The sequence below is a fragment of the Myxine glutinosa genome, chromosome 6 (genome assembly GCF_964187855.1).
Source record: "Myxine glutinosa chromosome 6, kmMyxGlut1.1, whole genome shotgun sequence".
Classification (NCBI taxonomy): Eukaryota; Metazoa; Chordata; class Myxini; order Myxiniformes; family Myxinidae; genus Myxine; species Myxine glutinosa.
Genome location: NC_136266.1, coordinates 127,759,299 through 127,782,064, shown reverse-complemented (window position 1 = coordinate 127,782,064; position 22,766 = coordinate 127,759,299). Strand labels below are relative to the sequence as shown.

The 22,766-nt window shown below is 56.5% G+C and overlaps 1 protein-coding gene across 6 annotated transcripts in view; it reads left to right on the top strand.

Moving 5' to 3' along the window:
- The first annotated feature begins 22,474 nt into the window (after positions 1–22,474).
- The window catches only part of LOC137415594 (uncharacterized), a 31,380-nt gene continuing 31,088 nt past the window's right edge, over positions 22,475–22,766 (top strand). For 2 of the 6 annotated variants that reach the window (XM_078780520.1, XM_068101196.2), the window contains exon 1: positions 22,475–22,577. The gene's annotated coding sequence lies outside the window, so the exon portion shown is untranslated. The remainder of the gene's footprint in view (positions 22,578–22,766) is intronic. The other 4 variants (XM_068101197.2, XM_068101194.2, XM_068101195.2 and 1 more) reach the window with 2 other exon arrangements.

Below are 22,766 nucleotides of genomic sequence, written 5' to 3'. Positions count from 1 at the left end.
GAAGAAAGGAAAGCAGAAGAGAGGAGAGAAGAGAAACAAGCAGAGGAAAGGAGAGTGGAACGAGAACTCCAGGAAAGGTTAGAAGGGAGAAAAGCAGAGGAGAGGAGAGCTGCCAGGGAACTCGAAGCAGAGGAGAGAAAAGCCGAAAGGGAGTTGAAGGAACGTGATCTGGCGCTTCAGCAAGAGATTAAATTCAAGGAGCTGGATTTAATGAGAGAACGGGGAGAGGTACCACCCTTGCTGACGGGGTCGACACCTAGCCAGAACACCTGGGATGTGGGCAGACATGTGAGGCTGGTTCCACCCTTCAGTGAAAAGGAAGTCGCTTAATCTTTTCCACACTTTGAGAAAGTGGCTCGACAGTTAAACTGGCCGGAGGAGGCCTGGACCATACTAGTGCAAAGTGTGCTGGTGGGAAAAGCTCAAGAGATTTATTCGGCGCCACCAATGGACCAATGTGCAGATTATGAGGTATTGAAGAAGCACATCCTCAAAGCCTATGAGTTGGTTCCGGAAGCTTACCGGCAAAAATTCAGGAATGCCAGGAAGAGGGAGAGTGAGACCCATGTGGAGTTTGCCAGAGTGAAAGAAAACATGTTTGATCGGTGGTGTGAGTCCAAAGGAGTCGGGAACGACTTCGAAGCATTGCGTGACCTGATGCTGGTGGAGGAATTTCAACAGTGTGTCCACGAGGACATCAAAGTGTACCTGCAGGAAAAGAAAGTACCGAAGTTGTGGGACGCAGCCACCCTGGCAGATGATTATGCCTTAACACACCGGATAGGGTCCACGAACCTAACTCCTCGCCTAGATCTCCGCAGGGGAGGTGGGGAACAGCAGGTGCGGAGAACGACAATACATGGCGGCGGCCTCGAGAGGATTATGGGGACAACGCGGTTACCCCACCTGTTCGAAATCAGAGGGCTGCGGGCCCAAGACAAACGTATTTTTCGGGGGGCCCGAGGCAGACCACGAGTTTTTCCTCCGGGCCTACTTGCGCTTTTTGCAAGAAACCTGGACACTTGATGTCCAGTTGTTACCTCATGAAAAGGGAAGACCCAGAGCGGAGTCCGACTAGTACAACTCCGAATGCGATGGCAAACGTAAGAAATCGCCCACAGAAGAGTTACCAACCATTTATTTATGAGGGGTTGGTCTCACTCAAGGGAGACTTGACTAACCCAAGACCGGTTAGGGTTTTGAGGGACACAGGAGCCCATCAATCCTTAATGCTTGAAGGCATTTTGCCATTGTCAAAGAGTACCGCAACTGGTGATAGTGTTCGGTTACAAGGGATCGGTGGCTGTGTTAGTGCCCCACTTCATGTCATCCATTTGGAATCCGATTTGGTGTCAGGACCGGTCACCGTCGGTTTACAAGTCACGCTTCCTGTAGAGGGAGTATCTGTGATTATCGGAAATGATTTGGCCGGGGGGCAAATTTATGGTAACCCGAGGGTTGGTAAAGAGCACAGCAGGGGAAATAACACCCCACCAGCTCGGGATGGCGACAAAAGTTCCAAGTTATTTGTAGGGGGACTGAACTTCAACACAGAGGAAGAAGTTCTGACCTCTGTCTTCAACAGATATGGGCCGCTGGTGGAAATGCGGGTGGTAAAAGACAGGGAAACGCAACGGTCAAGAGGGTTCGGCTTTGTCACGTTTGCAAGCACAAGAGACGCCAGAGAGGCAGAGAAGAATTGGAATGGTAAGGATTTGGAGGGTCGGACCATAACAGTAGGGAAGGCATTTCGTAGGCGTCGAGAGGTCTACAGAAGAGGACCACTTGGCAGGAGTTTTGGGGTTGGCAGCAGCCGATATTACGATGGAGGCTCCCAGAGTTACAGCACCTCCCGAAAGAATGAATGTCAGAGCACTGGCCGAGAAGGAGACTGCCAGTCAGGTAACGGCTGGGACAAGGGGTCCCACCGTAACTGTTAGGAGTCTGGAGAAGTTGAAGCACTAGATACGGGGGAGCTGCCGAGCCGGGGCTCCTACACGGACTAACCGTGAACGCCACGTTCTTAAAGGCGTCCAGGTAGTGAACTTTCCTGCACGGACTAACCGTGAACTCCACGTTCTTAAAGGCGTCCATGTAATGAACTTTCCTCCCCGGACTAACCGTGAACTCCACATTCCTTAAGGCGTCCATGTAGGAATACTCCGCTGGGCCTTCCGAAAAAGTGCTATAGAGAGGTTTAAATTTGGGGGCTTTGGGTCACCACCTCTTAACCGTCATTCAAGAGAAACTAGAAGTGGTTGACGCTTGGTCCAGAGGGAATTAATCTAGGGGATTGTGTGAAATTTTGTTGCTTTATTTTTAAGTGATGACTGTGCCCGGGGGAACTGATGAGTTGGGGGGGGGGGGGGGGGTGAGTTATCTGGTTTGTTTATCCAAGTTGGCCGGCAAAGAAAGTTTTCGCTGGGTTCAAGCTTTCTTTCTTGAAGGGGGGGAGTGTTACATATTTATGTGAATGTATGTGAATTACTATTCAGGTCTTTGCTTATCAATGTGGACTCGATTAAAGGTTGTTGTGATTAAAGGGTCAGGAGCCCTTCTGGGAAAAAGGAGACCGGAAACGGAAGAAGAAAAGACACGAGGTCCTGGAGAAGCGACGATTCTTCTTCTCTCTCGCCGAGCTCGGACGCGAGCGGTATCGATTGAGCAACGTAACAGAATCGGCGTTTAAAAGCCCGTCTGGCGAGAGGAGTTACCGGGACGTGTAACTACCCTTTGACACGTCAAGTCGCCGTGGGTTCGTGCATGGAACCAAGCAGCTGGCACAGTTCGCCTCACCGTCTACAAGGCCGCGTATGGGTCGCACCTTGGGCCGCGCGCGCTGGGCAAGCCGCGTGTTGCTTTGCCTGCTTTGCTGTACCCGCTTTGCTTGGCCAGGAGGTGCGCGCTGCAGCCGTTGTTCCCGGTACGGGACGTGCCTGGTGAAAGCACGTCAGGAAGGGTCCGTTCAACCGCCCACGTGCGGAGATCGAACTACCGGAGTACGGAGACATTGAGAGAGACATTGACCATGGAGGGAGTCGGGAGTGGGGCTCACCTGAGGAATGTATAAGATGGCCATCTTAGAGTTATTATAGATGAGTTTACATCTTTGTACTATTGATTGCTGATTGTGGATGGGTGTTGATTGCTCGGGGAATATATCATTGATTATTCCGGATCCTTGGTGTGGGGTTTCTTATTGATTGGAATTCAGATTTATGCGTTACGAAAGAGCATAAATAATAGATCTTTCTGGCGGAGTTCCTCTCACGGTCCGAGGGTCACCGACACCAGGTAGTCACCGGGAGGACCACGTAACACTCTCTCTCATGCACAGATATATCCCATCTCGTCTTCAGTTGTCATACCCTTCTTCCCGTCCATGGTACACGGAATCTTGTGGTGAGGCTGTTGCCCTGAAACAACTTGCTTTCGTCTCCTGGAAAGCAAATCCAATGGCAGGAAATCTCATTTCCTTTCACAAAGCCCGAAACAAGTGTGTGTCCACCCTCAGGAGAGGCAGGAAACAAATTCTCACCGTTCTCAAGACCGAACTCTCTTATCTGTCTCCCTCTTCCAAATCCTGGTGGCGTCTGGTCAAATCTGTTTCTGGTGTTTGTTCCCCCTCCATCCCCTCCCTCACCTCAAACGGCTTAACGGCTGACTCCGCACGTGAAAAAGCTGAATGCCTCAACTCTGTGTTTGCCTCTAAATCTTGTGTCCCAAACCCATCCCTCTCTGTACCCACCGTACCCAGTCGTACCCAGCTGCTCCTGGACTCTGTGTCCTTTCCTCCTGACAAGGTGGAAAAGTTTCTGTCAACCCTCGACTCTGATTCTGCAACTGGTCCTGACGGCATCAGCCCACGGGTCCTAAAATCATGTGCTTCGCTCTTTCACTCCCTCTTTCTGTTCTCTTCACCCTCTCTTTTGCTCAAGGTCATCTGCCATCTGCTTGGAAATCAGCCAACATCACCGCTTTGCACAAAAAAGGTGCAAAAACAGATCCCAGCAACTACAGACCAATCAGCCTTCTCCCAATTATCAGCAAAGTCATGGAATCCATAATTGCTTCAGATATGAAATCTTTCCTCTTCTCCAATGGCTTGATCTCTGATCATCAATTTGGTTTCAGACCTGGTCACTCTACTCTGGACATGCTGCTTCTGCTTTCTCAACAATGGATGGAGGTCCTCAACGCCAAACAGGAAATTAGAGCCATCTCCCTTGACATTTCACGTGCCTTCGATACGGTCTGGCACCCTGCTCTGCTCACCAAACTCTCCTCCTTTGGTATCCATGGAAATCTCCACGCATGGCTGGCGGACTTCCTCTCTGGTCTTAGTCAACGTGTGGCCCTGAATGGGTTTCTCTCATCTCCTCTTCCTGTTCAGGCTGGAGTTCCCTAAGGTAGTGTTCTGGGCCCTGTGCTTTTTCTGGTCTTCATCAATTATCTCTCTGACTCTCTTGAAAATCCTCTCTATCTCTTTGCTGACGACTCTACTCTCTGTCGCTCCATTCCTCATCCCTCAGATCGGCAGTCTGCAGCCTCCTCACTCTCTGCCGACCTGGACAAAATCACAGACTGGGCAAACAAATGGAACATGTCTTTCAATCCTGATAAATCTCTCACACTTACGATGTCTCTCCAAAAAGACCGACTGGAAAACCCTCCCATCCACTTTCTGAATAATCCTCTCCAAGAAGTTCTGTCACTCAAGCTTTTGGGTCTCACTATTTGCCATGATCTTTCCCGGGAAAACCACATTTCAAATCTAGCCTCCAAAGCCAGTCGCCGACTGGGCATCCTCCGTCGTGCGAAGTCCTTCCTTGGCACACCTGAGCTCCTCACCACATACAAGGCTTTCATCCGCAGCTCTATGGAATACTGCTCTCCCCTCTGGTCTGGTGCTCCTGCCTCACACCTAGCCCGTCTTCACGCTGTTGAAACCAAAGCGTTCAGAATCATTGGAATCTCCCTCGATGAAGCTAACTCCAAGGGCCTTTCACTCACTCACCGCAGGCAGGTTGGTGGTCTTTCTGTCTTCTACCGACTCCTCTCTGGCCTTGCCCCCCCAGCCCTCTCTGGGCTCTGTCCCCCAAATATTCCTGCAGGTCGCACAAGATCTGCCTGCAACCCTCTTATGGTTAAACTGCCAAAATCAAGACTTTCTGCTCACCTTCACTCCTTCATTCCTCTTTTCTCCCGCCTTTGGAACAAACTCCCTCACTCTCTTCAATCCCACGCCACCCTCTAGGTCTTTAAAACAGTTGTTCACCACCATCTCTTATCCTCCCCCATCCAAAACCTTGATCTTTTCTACCCCCGTTAATTTCGGTCCCCTTGTGTTTTATACCTCTTCCCCCCCCCCCCCCCCTCCCCTTCCCACGCCTCCTGCCCCCAAGCCCTCTCCCTCCCACACTTCTCCCTGCTCTCAAATGTTGTGGTTGTGTGCTTCCCCTTCTCTCCCCATCTTGTCTTCCGCTCCCTCTTTTTGTATATTTTGTTTGTCTGGTTGATTTGTTTTATTTGTGAAATAAATGTTAGCTCTTTCACGAGCCTCAATTCAGTATACAAAAAAAAATTAAAAAATCTGACTATCTCCTTCCCTCTAAGACTAGTGCTTTCCCTGTCATCTCTTATACTAAGCACATCCCCCATCATTATCAACCACCTAATCTCTACGTCCCCACTACATGTACAATGTGACTACTTACATCTCAAGTCTCCTAAAGTCATTTCTAGGTCCCTAACCATTATCCTAGCCTTCCCTCGGCTAGTTCATACTGCCAAACCCCATAAATCCTATAGCTCCTCTGCCCTAAAGAAAGTAATGTGAATGGTAAAACTACCATCCATCACTACTGCTAGCTGTCCATTATACTCGAGCCTCTCGTGCGGTAATACATTTTTACTACTCGGCTTCGAAAAGCCGGCAATGCATACTGGTGGTCTGTCTCCTGTTGGTTGGGTCCGTCCGGCATTTTCGTTTCTGGGGAGGAGGCATACTCGGACCGAGGTTCCAGGGTTCGTCTCGGCGCGGGACCTTTCGGTCTCCGGCCCGATGACCCAACCTCCCCCGGTCGGAGCACCTCGCCCGCCAGGGGGCAAAGGTCCGACCTGGCCTTTCTCCCCCGGAATCGTGCCGGTCGCCGCTATGACACGGCACCGACCATACAGGGCAGAGCCCGGCCCGAATCGTGCACGACGCTCCTTGCAAGAGCGCCGCGGCAACGATCCCCGCTGGCCCCCGCAGCACACAAAACGCACCATGCCCCGAGAGCTCGCATCGGCTATCCGTCAGCCTAACCGCTGCCCCGGTCAGCGTCGATGCTCGAGTCGCATTCTCACATCCACACGTGACCCGTTCTACACTCGCACAACGCGGCGCTCCAACGCCTCCCATACATCCCACGCATTCTACTACCGTACGCTCTCGTGCACACTCCTTTCTTACACACTCTCGCACACATTCTTGCGCACCCCTTCTACTCGCACACTCCGTTACATCCTCTGTAACAACCATGGGTGTGCACTCTATTGTACACCCACTCAGCGCACACCTACCCACGGGTGTGCAATCTCCTGTCGCACACCCAATCACGCACTCTGGTGTGCATCCCCGCACACGCTCCTCATCCATCCCAGGTGTGCATTCTCGCACACTCTCTCCATCCATCTCACACTCTGTGTCACACTCACTCCCACTTTCACACTCTGTAACACACTCGCGCTTCGGCGCACACTTTTTCCTCACACTCGTGCCAGTCTCTTTCGTACAGCGCACCACGGACCTTCCACAAGCGCCCGGGTGACGCCGGGATCCCAAGTGCGCGAAAATTCCTTTCGCGCCAAACCTTTTCACGCCATATACAATCCGGCTTACCTTCGGCATCCTCCTCTCCACACGCAGCTGCAAACTTTCATTTGGGTTAGGAAGTACGGCATCATGATGTGAACACAGACTTTGCACATTGCTCTTCTAAGTCCGCCGTCTCTCCAATCCCAATTTCCATTATAATTATTCCATTTTCTTTTTCCTCGACAACCACTGGCGCTAATAAAATTTTCTTTTCTACTTCGGCGGTCGTCGGCTTCTCCATACCCCATGTCGCGATTTCTATACCAGTCCACGTAACTTCGCTTTGCTCCAACTCGCTTTCCCCGCGCTTCTCAAGTCGCGCTACCCTGTCGCATACCCATGTGCCTTTCCCGCTCGACCTGCGGTCTATGTCTTTCCCCATCTTCTTTATTTGGCCACCTATTCTGGTTCCAAACCCCGTTAACCCCTCGTGTATTTCTCTGGCTTGGCCACCCACGTCCTTTAACTGGCCCCCCAATTTGCTTCCTAATCCCCCCAATTTGCTTTCTAACCCCCCAATTTGACTTCCCAATTGCTCCCCCATTCTATTTTCCAAATTATGTGACCCATCTTTCATTTGGTTACTTTGCGCATCCATCTCAATTTTCAATCCCCCAATTTGGTTTCCCATATCATTTTGCAATCCCCCAATTTGGTTTCCCATATCATTTCGCAATCCCCCAATTTGGTTTTCCATATTACTTAACCCGTCTTTCAATCCCCCCAATTTGGTTTTCCAATTGCTCCCCCATTCTATTTTCCATTTGCTTTCTACTCTTTGCCATCTCCATGTGTATGGCTGCCTGTAGCTGTGCAATGAGGTTCTGCATATCCATTCTCCATCCCTCCCACTTGCGCAGCGGGCGCGGCCCTCATTGCCATGTGCGAGGCGCCGCCATTTTGTGCACCTGCAACCCCGACTGCCGCACCCTCTTCAACCTCCTCTTCCATTCCTCCCAATTGTCCCACTTCTTCCCGGGGTCCTGGATTGACTCTAACCCTTCCTCTTCTCCTACCCCCAACGGCATCCGATTGCCTTGGCTATCCATGGCACGATTTAATTTAGATGTTAAATAAAATTTCGGCCGCTCGTAATTTTGACCAAATTTGTTCACAGATAAAAAATTTGGTTCGGGTCCCAAATCCCACTCCTGACACCAATTGTTGCGGATCTCAGAAACGTCGGCTCTCCCCTTATCAAGAGGGGGTTAATCCCCTTTTCTTTTATCTGGCCGACGCGACCCTGGGGGTTATAACGTTCCTTCTGGTCGGTGGTAAATAGGGTTGTTGGTCGAGTTTTAGTCCTATTACCTAAGTACTACCACCGACCGTAAAGCAAGGGAATACATCCCGCTCGAATCACGGATACCAGGTGGAAACGCCGAGCGGATAGCGATCCGCGATCCGAGCTGTTAACAATGGCTAACCCGATTATAGCGGTTCCGAATCGTGCCGCGTTTACCCAATGGAGAAAAGACTAGGACGATCAGAATAAGAGGAAACCAGAAAGAACAAGGAATTTATTAACAACTGTACAAAAAGAGGAAAAGAAAGGAATGTACGAGAAAGAAAGAGGAAGGAAAAGTACACAGGGCAGCCTTAGACAGTTTTATTCTATTCCCTTGGACTCGGGCCCGCTCGCTCTCAGATTCGGTCTCAGACTTCAGACTCACACAGGGATGCAGATGGTAGAGTGGAAGGTCCGGCGATGGTGTCCAAGCTCCGGTCCTCGACCCGTACCAGGCGATGAAACCCGGCAGGCAGCTCTCCGCGTAGCATAGCGCGAGCGGACAATTATCGTGACGGGGGAAGGTAAGCTGGGCTATTGGCGTACGTAATTGTTGTACCGGCGCTTTTGTACTTGCGCTACCGGTCTTACTCGCTCCAAGCGCCCCCTCCACAATGTCCTGCACGCTGCAGTTCTTGGCAATGCGTGCCGCGCGCTCGCCCGGTCAGCCCTCTCGTAAAGCGCAATTCCTTCCAATACCAATCTTTGGCTTCAGTTCTCTCATAAAGCGCACGTCCCAGGTCAAGCGCCTCTCTCTCCCCGACGTCCTTTAGCAATGAGCGCTGCTCCGTGAGTTCTTATCACACTGCACCTTCCGCACGTGGCCACGCGTCCTTTGCAATCGCATCGGTCCTTCCAAGTCCTCTCGAAGGGCTTTGCGTGCGCGCTTTTATAACCAAGCCAGCGAACGCTCTGGAAGCCCAAAACCACGCCTGTCAGGCGATCTCACTTCAGCCCTGGTTGGCTGGTTATGGCTTACCGGCCCCGCCCTGATGGCTGGTTGACATGGCCGCACCTCCATCCTGGCGCTCCGCCCCCCTTTTCGGGCCTTACCTCGTGGGTTTCTGGGCTGGTTTGGGCGGAAGCCCAGCAAGGCTGTGAACGCTGCTGGCAAAGGCGTGTAACAAATTGGGAGGGGCCATGGGGCACAGACTGGAGAGCGCTTAATCACGTCGATGAAGGGAGGCTGCCAAATGAACAAAGGGGCCGACTCTTATTTGTTTGACGCAACGCAGATTCAACTATTGGGAATGGCCTTATCTAAACACAGACTATGAAATAACTGACGTCCTATTGTGACCTACGTGTTGCTTGTGGCCTATCTATGGGGTGCTACTTTTAAACTTTAATGATGTTATATTTACAAGTGTGGGTTCTCAAAACTGCAACAATATTAATTATTTATTGGTTGTTGTTTTTCTCTCCTTCCCTCCCATCCCGCCGTCAAATTCCTCCATTGGGTCAGCCTTCCCCTGTTGTTTTTCTTTGGGAAATAAACCCCATTTAAAAGGAGCTAAGGTCCTCGTGTGCTTTTGCGAATCTTGTGTGCTCAATTCGCTGGAATGATTTTCAAGTGTGTTTGACTGTCAGGCAGGCCGACAGATTAAATATATTATTGTTATGTCTGGTGGGGTAGTGATATGTAGAGCAGATAGATCTGAATAGGTAACATGCTTTGTCTGTCGCGGTAAGGAATCTGACCTTGTAATAAGTTTCATGTGTAGGCGTTTTGTTGGGTAAGGAGTATACTTGTGAACCTAACAGGAGGTTCGTGTGTTAAATACAGTAGGGATTAAAGAGTAGCGCCCCTGTGTGTCCTCACCTGGTTAGCCAAACCTTTGTCCCTTTTGGCACTGCAGACCAACATAGACATTCTGACAGGTCCTTAGCGCAACACTAAGTAATTCCCTTCCCTGACGAGACTGTGGAAGAGAACCGGCAAAAGGAAACCAGGCCGGGACACCGCCGATAATGGCCGCTGCCACCTACACCTCCGGCAGGCCTATCCACCTCGAATAGCACGCGAGGAGTAGGGAGCGAGGTTGGGAGGCGTGGTTGGCGTGGGCCTGAGCGAAGCTGGGAGGTTCGGTGGAAGGGACTGATTGGTTAGCAGCGCGCCAAGGCTGACGTCACCGGCCAGCAGATATTAGCGAGCGCCGAACGTCATTTTGGTTAGTTGGTTCGAGGGGAAGAGCATGAGAGTTGGTCGAGTTGGTCTGGGAAGAGAAGCGAGTTTGAAGGACGGAGTTGGGAGACTTGGCAGTGAGTGAGAGATTTGCCCGAGTTGAGGAGTGGAGAAGAGTATTCCCAGCCAGAGCAGTTGGCAAGCGGTTCAGACAGAGATCCCGGCCCTGTCAGTTGTGAGCAGTTGACCAGTTCGGTTCGCAGTTCACGGTTTGAGTTGGCAGTCCCGGTGCGATCTGAGTTGGCTTGTCGACCGTGCGCGAGGGTCGACCTTGTTGTGCTTGGTGCCTGGTGCTCGGTGCTTTGGAGCTTGGAGCGAGGCGTGCCGTTGGACGAAAGGAGCCGCGTTTGGGCAACGGAGATTGAAGACGACGGACAGATAAGACCGAGTTGCGTGTTCACAATTGCATGACGAGACATTTCTTTTGGTATTCACATATCCCTCGTTGTATTTGAAATCTGTCGTGTGGGGACGTCCCGATTAGGATATTTATTACCGGCGCGTGCTTTTCCTGTCCCACCATTCTTTGCAATAAACCCTTGTATTATTTTTTTGTTTATAGTCCTGAACGCAGTTTTCCGTGTGATTTATTTAATTTGCAGCAGCATTGGAGACGCCCCGAGAACAGGTAAGACTGCAGGGGTCTTGCCGCCCCCCTCCATCCCGCGCACTTTGGTGTAGCTATTGGTTTTTGGAATCCGCCATTGAGTTTTCACCTCAGGGGCTAACGCCTTCGCGATCGGCATCCGTGACCACCTGATATTAATCAAAGGCGGCCGCGCGACATTATGTCACTCCTGTCTGCGCATGCTCTATCGGGGTGAATTCAGAGACAAAGTACGGTAAAACGGCACACTTGTCTTCCTGTTCATGTTCTGATTTGTGTTCAAAATATGACATTGCATTGAAATAAGTTGTTCCTCGATCATAAATTGGACTGACGGATGGACATCAACCAATTGTTTAACTGCGCTTTTCGCTTTGTGTGCGTGGGGTAACTACCATATATGTATCCACAGTGATGCGGGATTTCCTGCATGTTCCCAGGTTGTTGGCGGTCCAGGTGGTTGGGAACGCTACCAACTGGAGATACTCATGGTCACTGGGTTGCTTGCTTGCATCCTTAACTACCTGATAGGCCATAACCACAATTCTCAGCTTGCCCAGACATGGTTTGAAGATCATCGAGAATTGCTTGAGGCCAATTTCTCTCTCAAAGGTATATTTTGCCATTTCAGTTATCTTTTTTTATTTTTTCATTGTACTGTAGCGGTTCCCGCTGAATGTACACAATCGCCTTGCACCTGCCAGGACGCGGCCATGGCGCGATCGCCATACCGGGCTCGTCCGGACGGGCCCAGACGCGCCTCTCCTGGGCCTGCCCGGACTCGCTGTTCCCGGGCACGCCCGAACCTCCCGGGCACGCCCGGTCTCGTCTTTCCCGGGCATGCCCGCTCTCGCCTTTCCAGGGCTCGCCCAGAGCGCCCGGGCACGCCCAGCCTCGACTTGCCAGGCCGCGTCCAGGACGCCCGGGCATGTCCAGACTCGCCTTTCCAGGGCTCGCCCAGAGCATCCGGGCATGCCCGCTCTCGCCTTTCCAGGGCTCGCCCAGAGCGCCCGGGCACGCCCAGCCTCAACTTGCCAGGCCGCGTCCAGGACGCCCGGGCATGTCCAGACTCGCCTTTCCAGGACTCGCCCTTGACACCTGGGCATGCCCGGTCTCGGTTTTCCCGGGCAAACGCCCCGGCATAAATGTGTATATATATTGCTGCCCGACAAATGGGCTTGTCAGAATACCTGAGCTGTTTTGTTTCAATATAGCAACTCGGACGAATTCCGTCTTTGGTCGCGTCAATTCTTTCGACTCGCGTTGGAGCGCAGCTCCTTCACTTGTGACCTACCGACATGGACACGGCAGTGACTCTTAAACTGCCTACCTTCTGGGAGGCTCACGCGGCTGTTTGGTTCGCCCAGGCGGACTCCCAGTTCGCCCTGCGAGGCATCACCGCGGACGACACCCGCTTCCACCACGTCGTGGCAGCGCTCGGTTCTGCCACCGTGGCCCGCGCCCTGAGCCTCCTCGAGCACCCGCCGGCTGCCGACAAGTATGACGCGCTGAAGATGCTCCTCCTCGACGCTTTCGCCCTCTCACCGGCGGCACGCGCACGGCGCCTGCTCGACCTGCCCGAGCTCGGCGACACGCGCCCGTCCGAGCGCATGGACTATATGCTCTCGTTGCTCGGTGAGCACTCTCCGGATTTTCTGTTCCGCGAGCTGTTCCTTCGCCAGCTGCCTCACCCGGTACGCCTCGCCCTGGCTGGCACGTCGATCACCGATCCCCGCGCCCTCGCCAGGGAAGCCGATAAGATCTCCTCGGCGGGCCAACACATCGGCGCGGCTACCTGGAGCCTGCCGCCGTCCGAGGCGACGCCCGAGCACCCTGTGCGGTGGGAGGCCGAACTGCCGGTGCAACTGGCGGCCGCCACGCCGCGCCGACCGCTTCCGACACGACGGCCGGGGCCTCCACCTGACCAGGCGTGGTGTTATTACCACGCCAGGTTCGGACACAAGGCTCGGACGTGCCGACCCCCGTGCACTTTCGGCAAGTCGGCAAACGGCCGGGCCGGCGTTCATTCCCAGCAATGAGCGCCGGCCACTCGGGCAACTTGCTTTTTATTCGGGACAAAGCGTCCGGGCGGCGTTTCCTTTGTGACACCGGCACCCAACTGAGCGTCATACCCGCCTCCGAGCAGTACAGGCGGGACGCCGTTTGCGGCCCCTCTTTGGTCGCTGCTAATGGCTCGGCCATACGCACTTTCGGCCCGTGCGACGTCACCCTCTGCTTCGGCAGCCAGCGCTTTCAGTGGACCTTTGTGACCGCCTGCGTCCCCATGGCTTTGCTGGGCGCCGACTTCCTCTGCGCGCACGGGCTGCTGGTCGACGTCAAACGACGTCGCCTTGTCAACGCCGAGACCTTCAGCTCCCTGGCGTGCACGATGAGCAGCTCTGCGCCGACCGAACTGGCGTGCGCCCTCCCGACGGCGAACGAGTTCGCTCGCCTGCTCACGGAATTCCCGGCCCTCACGCGGCCGACGTTTTCGGCCATCGCGGTGCGGCATGGGATCGAGCACCACATACCCACTACGGGCCCGCCGGTCTACGCCCGGGCCCGCCGCCTCGACCCGGCCAAGCTCGCCGTGGCAAAGGCCGAGTTCGACGCGTTGGAGCACCTCGGCATCGTGCGGCGCTCCAATAGGGCGTGGGCCTCACCACTGCACATCGTGCCAAAACCGGGGGGTGGATGGCGCCCGTGTGGCGACTACCGCTGCCTCAACGACGCTACCACCCCCGACAGGTACCCGATCCCGCACATCCAGGACTTTTCCGCCCGTTTGGCGGGACGGGTCATATTTTCCAAAATTGACCTGATACGGGGATACCACCAGGTACCTGTCCGGGCGGCCGATGTCCCGAAGACGGCCGTCATCACGCCGTTCAGCCTGTTCGAATTTTTGAGGATGCCGTTTGGCCTCAAGAACGCGGCCCAGGCGTTCTAGCGCTTAATGGACGGCGTGCTGCGCGACCTGCCATTTTTTTTCGTCTATCTGGACGACATCCTCGTCACCAGCACGTCCCGCGCCGAGCACCTCCTCCACCTCCGAACACTGTTCGGTCGCCTCAGTGAGCACGGCATAATTGTCAACCTGGCCAAATGCCACTTCGGCACGACGACCGTTGACTTTTTGGGCCACCACATCGCCAAGACCGGGGCTGTGCCGCTGCCGACCAAGGTCGAGGCCATCACCACGTTCCCGAGTCCCCGTTCCATCAAGGCCCTACAAGAGTTCCTCGGCATGGTGAATTTTTATCACCGATTCGTGCCCCGCGCTGCTCAGCTCATGCGGCCCCTTTACGAGGCCCTCCGGGGCAAGCCGGCCAAGCATGACATCGTTTGGTCCGCGGCCATGGACGCGGCCTTCGCGAGCGCAAAACGGGCCCTCGCCGACGCAACGCTGCTGGCTCACCCGGTGCTCTACGCGCCCATCGCCCTCACTACGGACGCCTTCAACTACGCGGTGGGCGCCGTCCATGAACAATGGGTGGACGGGGTTTGGCAGCCACTTGCTTTTTTCAGCCGGCAACTCTGGCCGAACGAGTTAAAATACAGCACGTTCGACCGCGAGCTGCTCGGTCTATTCCTGGCCGTTCGCCATTTCCGACACCTCCTGGAGGGCCGCCCGTTCACGGCTTTCGTCGACCACAAGCCGTTGGTCTACACAATGGCCAAAGTCACGGAGCCGTGGTCGGCCCACCAGCAGCGCCACCTCTCCGCCGTGTCGGAATTCACCACGGACATCCGGAACGTCGCCGGCAAAGACAACGCCGTGGCTGATTGTCTTTCTCGGGCCAGCGCGAACGCGGTCCACCTCGGCGTGGACTTCGCGCTCATGGCGGCCGACCAGACCACCGACACCTCGGTGCAGGCCCTCCGGGCGGTGGACACGGGCCTCCACCTGGCCGACATCCCCTTCGCGGGCACCGTCCTGCTCTGCGACGTCTCCCAGGGCCAGCCTCGCCCCATCGTGCCCTTTTCCTGGCAGCGCCGCATCTTCGCCTCCATTCACGGCCTTTCTCACCCGGGCCGGAAAGCTTCTCAGAAGCTGGTGTCGGCGCGTTTCGTCTCGCACGGCCTTCGACGGAATGTCCACGACTGGGCCAACGCCTGCACGGCCTGCCAGCGGGCCAAGGTCCACCGCCACACCCAGGCCCCGCTAGCACCTTTCACCGTGCCTGCACGGCGTTTCGACCACGTCCACGTGGACCTGGTGGGTCCCCTGCCCCCATCGCGGGGGTTCACCCACCTGCTCACCATGGTGGACAGGACCACCAGGTGGCCGGAGGCCGTGCCCCTCACCTCCACCACCACCGCCGACGTGGCGCAGGCGTTCATCGCCACCTGGGTCGCGCGCTTCGGCGCACCAGCGGACATCTCGTCCGACCGCGGCCCACAGTTCACGTCCGAACTTTGGGGCGCGGTCGCCCACTCATTGGGGGTCACGCTGCACCCCACCACGGCCTACCACCCCCAAGCCAACGGGTTGTGCGAGCAGTTTCACCGCTCCATGAAGGCCGCACTCATGGCCGGCCTTCAGGACGACGGTTGGACTGACCGGCTGCCGTGGGTCCTTTTGGGCCTCCGCACGGCCCCCAAGGAGGACCTCCGGGCGTCCGCCGCCAAGCTCGTCTACGGCCAGCCGCTCCGCGTCCCGGGCGAGTTCGTGCCCGATGCTACCAGTCCCTGGTCCGCCGCACACCAGCGCTCGGACCTCCAGGAGGCCGCCCGACGATTTGCCCCTGTGCCAACGTCCCGCCACGGTGGGCCCCAGTCCTACGTCCCCGCGGCGCTTCGCACAGCGGAGTATGTCTTTGTGCGTCATGACGCGCACCGGGGGCCACTCCGGCCGCCGTACGACGGGCCCTTCCGGGTCCTGCGATGGGGCGACAAGTCCTTCGTCGTCGGCGGCGGTCGGACCGGATCTCTGTGGACCGCCTCAAACCGGCGCACGTGGACGTCGACCGACCACCACGGTTGGCCCTTTCTCCGTGGCGAGGCCGCCCCCCGTCCACAGTTCCCCCCGCTCGACCACCCACCACCGGATCGGACCCCCCCCCCCCCACGACCCTCCAGGGGTCGCTTCGGCCGGGTCATCCGGACCCCCCTTAAATTGACCCTGCCGGTGCAGGTCGATTCTGGAGGGGCGTGTGTAGCGGTTCCCGCTGAATGTACACAATCGCCTTGCACCTGCCAGGACGCGGCCAGGGCGCGATCGCCATGCCGGGCTCGTCCGGACGGTCCCAGACACGCCACTCCTGGGCATGCTCGGACTCGCTGTTCCCGGGCACGCCCGTACCTCCCGGGCACGCCCGGTCTCGTCTTTCCCGGGCATGCCCGCTCTCGCCTTTCCAGGGCTCGCCCAGAGCGCCCGGGCATGCCCAGCCTCGACTTGCCAGGCCGCGTCCAGGACGCCCGGGCATGTCCAGACTCGCCTTTCCAGGACTCGCCCTTGACACCCGGGCATGCCCGGTCTCGGTTTTCCCGGGCAAACGCCCCGGCATAAATGTGTATATATATTGCTGCCCGATAAACGGGCTTGTCAGAATACCTGAGCTGTTTTGTTTCAATAAAGCAACTCGGACGAATTCCGTCTTTGGTCGTGTCAATTCTTTCGACTCGCGTTGGAGCGCAGCTCCTTCAGTACCATCTTTCTTGTTGGGTTTTGCTGATTTGCCATCTGTTTTTGGTGACACTGTAGCGACCCATGGGTCCCCCAAAGCTCGAGACCAGCAACAGAATCTCCTGGCCCAAGCCGGTGACGGAACCGGCGGCCAAACCGCGGCGCCGAGGTTATAATCCTTTGCACCTGTCTGTCACATGACCACCAAAGCGTGCCTCGCCTGAGAGGCATGGCTTTGGTTATGATGTATGCTTTTTGGTTTGGATATATACTGTATATGCGAACCCGATAAACGGGTTTTCAGAGTTCCCGAGATGATTACACAATAAACATCTTCTCGGACGAGTTTGTGTCTTGTCCGTCACTTCATCCGTCTCAAGCAGGAGCGCTGCTCCTTCACTGGTGACCCCGAGTTTACGACACGTGATGGACACAGCAGTGTCCCTCAAACTGCCCACTTTCTGGGAAGCACATGCCGCCATCTGGTTCGCTCAGGCGGACTCCCAGTTCGCCCTGCGTGGCATTACGGAGGACACCACGAAATACCATTACGTGGTCGCCGCGCTCGGCTCCGTGACCGCCGCCCGCTGCCTGAGCCTCCTCCAGAGCCCGCCCGCTGACGGCAAGTATGACGCCATCAAGGCACTTCTTCTGGGCGCTTTCGCCCTCTCCCCGGCTGACCGCGCACGACGCCTGCTCGACCTTCCTGAGCTCGACGATAGGCGCCCGTCCGAACGTATGGACTACATGCTCGCGTTGCTCGGCGAGCACCCCTCGGATTTCCTTTTCCAAGAGCTTTTTCTCCGCCAGCTCCCGGCCCAGGTCCGGGTCGCCCTGGCAAGCACGACCATCACGAACCCCCGCGACCTCGCCAGGGAGGCCGACTAGATCGATTCGGCAAGCCGGCTCGTCGGAGCGGCGAGCCAGCTCGTCGGGGTGGCTGCCGGGAGCCCGCCCGCCGTCCAGTCGGCGCCCGCGGCGCAGTTTCCCGCCCACCCGCCCGACGCCCGCGACGCAGCTTCCTTCTCGGAGGCCGCCGGGCCGGCGCGACTGGCAGCGGCGACGCCGCGTCGCCCGGTCCCGACGCGTCGACCGGAGCCCCCGCCAGACCCGGCCTGGTGTTATTTCCACGCCAGGTTCGGGCGGCAGGCCCGATCATGTCGACCCCCGTGCACGTTCGGCAAGTCGGGAAACGGTCGGGCCGGCGCTCACTACCAGCCATGAGCGCCGGCCGTTCCGGAAACCTGCTATTCATCGCGGACCAAGCGTCGGGGCGGCGTTTTCTCTGCGACACCGGTGCTCAGCTGAGCGTCATTCCCGCTTCGGCGGAGGACAGGCGGGCCGCCATTTGCAGCCCCTCCTTAATCGCGGCCAACGGCTCCGCCATCCGCACCTTCGGCCCACGCACTGTCGCCCTCCGCTTCGGCAGCCAGCTCTTTCGCTGGGAGTTCGTGACGGCGGACGTCCCCATGGCTTTGCTCGGGGCCGATTTCCTTTGCGCCCATGGGCTGCTGGTCGACGTTAAATGTCGGCGTCTCGTCAATGCCGAAACTTTCAGCTCGCTGGCGTGCGCCTTGAGCCGTTCCGTGCCCACCGAGCTTTCCTGCGTCCTCCCGTTGGCAGACGACTTCGCGCGTCTTCTCGCGGAGTTCCCGGCCCTCACGCGACCGACGTTTTCGGCCGTCGCGGTGCGTCACGGCATCGAGCATCACATTCCCACTACGGGCCCGCCGGTGTACGCCCGAGCTCGCCGTCTCGACCCAGCTAAACTCGCCGTCGCCAAGGCCGAGTTCGCCGTGCTGGAGCGCCTCGGCATCGTGCGGCGCTCCGACAGCGCCTGGGCCTCGCCGCTGCACATCGTCCCGAAGCCGGGGGGCAGATGGCGGCCATGCAGCGACTACCGCCTCCTCAACGATGCCACTATCCCCGACATGAACCCCGTCCCGCACATCCAGGATTTTTCCGCCCGGTTGGCGGGGCGGACCATTTTTTCAAAAGTGGACCTGATTCGGGGGTACCACCAGGTGCCCGTCCGCCCAGCCGACATCCCGAAGACAGCCGTTATTACACCTTTCGGCCTCTTTGAATTCCTCCGGATGCCCTTCGGCCTCAAAAACGTGGCACAGGCGTTCCAGTGCCTGATGGACGGCGTGCTGCGCAACTTGCCGTTCCTCTTTACATACCTGGGCGACATCCTCGTCGCCAGCATGTCCAGAGCCGAGCACCTCCTCCACCTCCGGACGCTGTTCGGCCGCCTCCGCGAGCATGGCTTGATCGTCAACCCGGCCAAATGTCACTTTGGTGCGGCGACGATCGACTTTTTGGGCCACCACATCACCCGGAACGGCGCCGTACTGCTACCGGCCAAAGTCGAGGCCACCGCCGCTTTCCCGTGCCCCCGCTCCGTCAAGGCGCTGCAGGAGTTCCTCGGGATGGTGAACTTTTACCACCGCTTCGTGCCCCGAGCTGCGCCACTCATGCGGCCCTTGTACGCCGCCCTCCGCAGCCAGCCGGCGAAGCGCGACGTCGTCTGGTCCATGGACATGGACGCTGCTTTCACCGGCGCGAAACGGGCCCTCGCCAACGCCACGCTGCTGGCCCACCCGGTACCCCATGCTCCCATCGCCCTCACCACGGACGCCTCCGACTACGCCGTGGACGCGGTTCATGAGCAATGGGTAAACGGGGCCTGGCAGCCGCTCGCGTTTTTCAGCCGGCAACTCCTGCCCAACGAGTTGAAGTACAGCACTTTCGACCGCGAGCTCCTCGGGCTGTACCTGGCCGTCTGCCATTTTCGCCACCTCCTGGAGGGCCGCCCGTTCACGGCCTTTGTCGACCACAAGCCATTGATTTTCGACATGGCCAAGGTCACGGAGCCGTGGTCGGCCCGCCAGCAGCGCCACCTCTCCGCCGTGTCGGAATACACCACGGACATCCGGCACGTCGCCGGAAAGGACAACGCCGTGGCAGACTGCCTTTCTCGAGCCGGCGCCAACGCCGTCCACCTCGGCGTCGATTTCGCCCTGATGGCGACGGACCAGGCCACCAACGGCATGGTGCAGGCGCTCCGGGTGGCGGACACGGGCCTCCGCTTGGCTGACGTCCCCTTCGCGGACACGGTCCTGCTTTGTGACGTCTCCCAAGGCCGACCTCGCCCCGTTGTGCCGGTCACCTGGCGGCGGGGCATTTTTGCTTTGCTCCACGGCCTCTCACACCCGGGCCGGAATGCGTCCCAGAGGCTGGTGTCGGCACGTTTCGTCTGGCACGGGTTGCGACGGGACGTCCACGACTGGGCCAACGCCTGCACACCCTGCCAGCGGGCCAAGGTCCACCGTCACACCCAGGCTCCACTGGCTTCTTTCACCGTGCCCCAGCGACGTTTCGACCACGTCCATGTGGACCTGGTGGGTCCTCTGCCCCCATCGCAGGGGTTCACCCACCTGCTTACCATGGTGGGCAGGACCACCAGGTGGCCGGAGGCCGTGCCCCTCGCCTCCACCACCACCGCCGACGTGGCCCAGGCGTTCATCGCCACCTGGGTCGTGCATTTCGGCACACCGGCGGACATCTCGTCAGACCGCGGGCCACAGTTCACGTCCGAACTGTGGGGCGCGGTCGCCCGCACGTTGGGCGTTACCCTGCACCGCACCACGGCCTCCCACCCCCAGGCCAACGGGTTGTGCGAGCGGTTCCACCGCTCCATGAAGGCCGCACTCATGGCCGGCCTCCAGGACGACGGCTGGGCCGACCGGCTCCCGTGGGTCCTTTTGGGCCTCCGCACGGCTCCAAAGGAGGACCTCCAGGCGTCCACCGCCGAGCTGGTGTACGGCCAGGCCCTCCGCGTCCCAGGCGAGTTCGTGCCCGACGCCACCAGCCCCTGGTCCGCCACGCGCCAGCGCAGGGACTTCCAGGAGGCCACCCAACGTTTCGCCCCGGTGCCCACGTCCCGCCACGGCGACCCCCAATCCTACGTCCCCCCAGCACTCCGCACGGCGGAGTACGTCTTTGTGCACCACGACGCGCACCGGGGGCCGCTCCGGCCACCATACGACGGACCCTTCCGGGTCCTACGACGGGACAACAAGTCCTTCGTCGTCAGCATCGGCGGCCGGGCGGACCGGATTTCGGTGGACCGCCTCAAGCCGGCCCACATGGACGTCGGCCAGCCGCCACGGCTGGCTCTCCCACCGCGGCGCGGCCGCCCCCCGTCCACTGCACCCCCCGTCCGGCCACCCGCCACCACACCGGACCCCCCCCCCCCCTCCCCGCGACCAGCCAGGGGTCGTTTCGGTCGGGTCATCCGGACCCCCCTCAGGTTGACCTTCCTGGACCAAGTCGATTCTGGGGGGGGGGGGGGGGGGCGTGTGTAGCGACCCATGGGTCCCCCAAAGCTCGAGACCAGCAACAGAATCTCCTGGCCCAAGCCGGTGACGTAACCGGCGGCCAAACCGCGGCGCTGAGGTTATAATCCTTTGCACCTGTCGGTCACATGACCACCAAAGCGTGCCTCGCCTGAGAGGCGTGTGGCTTTGGTTATGATGTATGCTTTTTGGTTTGGATATATATATGCGAACCCGATAAACGGGTTTTCAGAGTTCCCGAGATGATTACCCAATAAACATCTTCTCGGATGAGTTTGTGTCTTGTCTGTCACTTCGTCCGTCTCAAGCAGGAGCGCTGCTCCTTCAACACCAAAACAGAGGAGGCCGTTAGCACTCGTCAGCTGAACCAGGGAAATGACCATGTATTTAGCCTCTGGTGTTCAGGGCGTGTGTGCTGTGAGGGTATGCTTGTGCATCTAAAGGTGAGTTCAGACCTTGCATTCTAAAAAAGGCATGTTGTTGATATGTCCTTGAGCTGGGCATGTGCTGTGAGTTGTGTCTGCATTGTTGTTAAGCACAGTCCATGGCCAGCCAATTCAGCCAGGTTCTGGGTAGTCCAGCGAAGCACGCATGTTTCAAATTTTTCTTTTAGCTGATTGGGCATCTTTTTTTATTTTTTATTTTTTGTGACAATGCTTAAGTTTCTTGATCCCTTGAGATATCAAGTGTATTGCCTGGCCCTTGATTACTATATCTAATCCCAAGGCTTTAACTCCTTTTTAAATCTTGGCAGCCCAATGCAAGGGCAAATAAATGCCAAATTGAAGATTGTTAAAAAACTGAAGCTGTGAAATTGATCGTCTTTGAATGTAATGAGTTATGCTCAAGAAATAGGCAAGTGCATTCATTGTTTATTTGCTAACCTTTTTCCTTTCCAAACAGTTGCTCAAGCGGCAGGACCTGCTAAGTTTACTGGTTCGAATGGTGCGTCCAGCCATCGACCAAATTGTGAGCATGATTGATTTAATAAAAGTATATAACTATATACGAGTATATATATATATATATATATATATATATAATAAACAGGAATCAAATTCCTGCGAGGGGCTAAGTGTGAAAAAATCTGACTCAATGCGGGGCTCGAACCAGAAACCTCCATTGATTACGCGTCAACAGCCCACTGCGCTATTGGCATAACACACGTGCGATGAATTCAGAGACTACGTCGTGTCCCAGATTTACACATTAGCTGATAATGATATCGCAGGTGAAAAATAGTGTTTGCTGAACTTTCCCACGGAACCAAAAAATATAGATTTGCTCATCAGCGGGATCACTGTTGTGTCAACCAATTAGGGGCGGTGTATTGGTTTTCCGACAGGATTTATTCCACAGCTCAACTCGAAATACGAGAATGAACAATTACTGATCCATGAAAATGTAATATTAATGTTTTTATTTTGGATGGACAATGTTGTGCTTTCGATTGACCGAATGCGAAGCCTTTTCAATGCCCGTTTTTCCGAAGAAGTTTTGAGATGATTAACATCCGGATAGAGTTCTTTTTCTTCAATCTCCACCTCTTCTTCTTCTTCGAAACATCGCGTGAGATCGGCGGATTTCAGGCTTCAGCAGCTTCGTGTTCGCGCGGGAACGTCTGAAGACAATCGAATGTTCGACGGTTCGTTCATTTTTTGTTTTCGTTTACTTATTTAATACTGAGGGAGCAATGGAAACGTTGATTTGAAGCTGAGAAAAACTTTGATGTCCATGGGCGCTGAAGATACGTTAAATATTTTGAATGGGGTTTTTTTTAATGGGGTCGTCTTTGCACTTTTTGGAACAATCCAATGCAATGATTACCCCAACT